Genomic DNA, 2,635 nt, shown 5'->3' with positions numbered 1-2,635 from the left:
AACTAGCTCTGTAGACCAGGCTGGTCTTGAACTCACAGAGATCCGCCTGCCTCTGCCTCCCAAGTGCTGGGATTAAAGGCGTGCGCCACCACCACCTGGCTTGCAGATTGTTTTTATAGGCCAAGCATTATGACATGTGAAGACAGGGCTGGGTCATTTTCATCGAGAATGAATTAGTACAATTAGCATACTCCTCGAAAGACGGAACCACAGTTAATCGAAAGCATTCCAGGACAGTCGTGTGCTTGTAAATGGGGGTGACCCATTGTCTGCGCGGGTGTTCTCCGGAAGCCAAGGCTTTTTTTTTTTTTTTTTTCTTTTTCTTTTGATTTTTTGAGACAGGGTTTTCTCTGTGTAGCCTTGGCTGTCCTGGAACTCGCTCTGTAGGGCAGGCTCCCAGAGATCCGCCTGCCTCTGTTTCCAAGTGCTGGGATTAAAGGTGTGCACCACCACCATCCGTCCTTCGTATTTTCTTGAAAGACAGGAATGCTTGGTCCCTTCCAAGCTACATGGATAAATGTTGAACCAGGAACTTCCCAGTGCTAGGCAAACACTGACCACTGGGCTACACTCCAACCTCAATAAACTGGATTTTAAAACTCTGACATCTGTTCCATTTTATTTACTATATTTGATATACAAGGATTGGCATAGTTCATTTTAGTTTTCATTTTGAAAGCCCTCTAACACAAAGAGTTCATAAAATACATATGTTCCATTCTTTTTTATTTTTATTCTCAATTCAGTTCCTAGAAGCAATGTAACTATGCCACTAGAATAAAAGGTAACGAGGTATCCACTATTCCCCCAGCACACCACCACCCTCGCCCTCCTCCTCCACACACCCCACACCCTGGCCTTACCCAGGAAGCAATTATTTAGTGGAAAATACTAACTTTTAGATAAAAAAAAATATAACCTTAAAGAAAACATTTCTTAAGACTCTAAATTCACTTCATGGAATTCAACAACTTTCCTGCCTTTTCTCGCTTTGCATATCAACAGCAAAGCGTCCTGAGTGTGTGGGTACCTTTAGTGACATCACCTCTGAAGGAAGTGGGTGGAGAGGAAGCCATGACGATCATTCGATCATTCGTTCCAGGATTTCCGAAAAGATCGCTTTTTGTCTCCTCCCTCACGAGAGCTCCATCCGCCAATGAGAAGCGATGGGGTCTCAGCATGGACTGGAATAGTGACCCTTTGGGACCATGAATGCCCATCGTTCTGACAGAAGAATCTCTGGATACACTTTTCGATGATATCGTCAACGCCAGGCCTCGTGGCAGATCTGAGTAAGTTTGTATCTATATCGACAATCTTTCCTGAAAGGGCATGCCAGTACCAAGACTCCCAGACTTGACAGGAAGGCCCTTTCCCCTGTAGTTACCCAGTGTGCCATGCAGATTACACAGCACTGCAAGTATTGCCCTGCTTCCAACGGAGCTCGAAGCTGAGACAGGGCGGGCTAAGAACTGCGGTGTTTCATATCCCTGGAAGCTTCAGGACTGACATTCATGTCTTCCAAAATATCGTGTTTTCATCAGTATACAAGGATGGCTTTTTGTCTCTGGACCTCGTTAGTCAAAGAAACTCACTCCATTAACTGTCGATTTGGGTAAGTGTTAAAGGAAGTCCTTTCCCCCCTACCCCAGGTAAGATGCTGTAGACACTTGTGTTAACTAGGTCCTCCTGCTTGTACTGCAGATACTGCGTGATGTTTTCTGACGCAAATACGATGCTGCCCCCTCGATCCACCGCAAACGAAAACTGTCCAATGCCTGTAGTAAAAGCGGTCCTAAAGAGTCTTTACGAGTGACTGCCTGTCCTGTAGAAGACACGTCAGCTGTCTGAACATCACCATCGCTGGAAACAGTTTTTCCTTGATGTACCTGTCTCACTGTTTCCTTTAAAATCGCGTGTTTATCTGGTTTGGCGTTGAAATTGTCAGTACTGCTAAGATTTGCAGGTATCAGCTCAGCCAATTCTTGTATTTGCTCTCCTCCTCCTGTCTCCACTTTTCACTACTGTAGGCCAGACCCTGCCCTGCAGCATCACATGGCAATGGCGTTTCTGAGACTCAGTGGCCAGCGGATCCAAGGAGCTTTCACCTAGTCCACTCAACTTGAACACAGATCTGCAACTGGCAGCCCAATCAGTGAGGTCCAGGTAGAAGCAAATCTTTTTGATCCGCTCGCCACCATCTTCCCGAGCGCCACTGCTCTCTTTCCGAAATGCGCAGCTCAGCCCCGGCGATCTGAGGAGCTGAGGCATGGGTACTATTCTTAAAGACAAGAAATCCTTTCCTTTCTTTTTTTTTTTTTTCTTTACAAAGTAAGCTACATTTTCTTTTAACTATGTGCTTATGTGTAAGTACATGCACAAAAGTGAAGCCGTCCTTGGAGACAGCACTCAAGAGCCTCCCAAGATGCATGCTGGGAACTGAACTTGGAACCTCTGCAGGAACGGTACATCTTAGCCAGCGAATCACTGAACCATCTCTCTAGTCCAAAACCTTTTTTTTTATTATTATTAAAAAAGTTATTTTCTGCCGGGCGATGGTGGCGCACGCCTTTAATCCCAGCACTCGGGAGGCAGAGGCAGGCGGATCTCTGTGAGTTCGAGACCAGCCTGGTCT

At 45.9% G+C, this 2,635-nt stretch overlaps 1 long non-coding RNA gene across 1 annotated transcript in view; it reads left to right on the top strand.

Moving 5' to 3' along the window:
* LOC113458409 overlaps nucleotides 1-2,546 on the top strand; it is a 10,585-nt gene extending 8,039 nt beyond the window's left edge. Inside the window, exons 2-3 of the long non-coding RNA XR_003378796.1 lie at nucleotides 1,103-1,615; nucleotides 1,705-2,546. This is a non-coding gene — a long non-coding RNA (uncharacterized LOC113458409). The remainder of the gene's footprint in view (nucleotides 1-1,102; nucleotides 1,616-1,704) is intronic.
* Nucleotides 2,547-2,635: the final 89 nt, after the last annotated feature.

Source organism: Microtus ochrogaster, unplaced genomic scaffold, assembly GCF_000317375.1.
Source record: "Microtus ochrogaster isolate Prairie Vole_2 unplaced genomic scaffold, MicOch1.0 UNK20, whole genome shotgun sequence".
Lineage (NCBI taxonomy): Eukaryota > Metazoa > Chordata > Mammalia > Rodentia > Cricetidae > Microtus > Microtus ochrogaster.
Note: the sequence above shows the minus strand (reverse complement) of the source record. Positions and strands in the feature narration are given on the sequence as shown.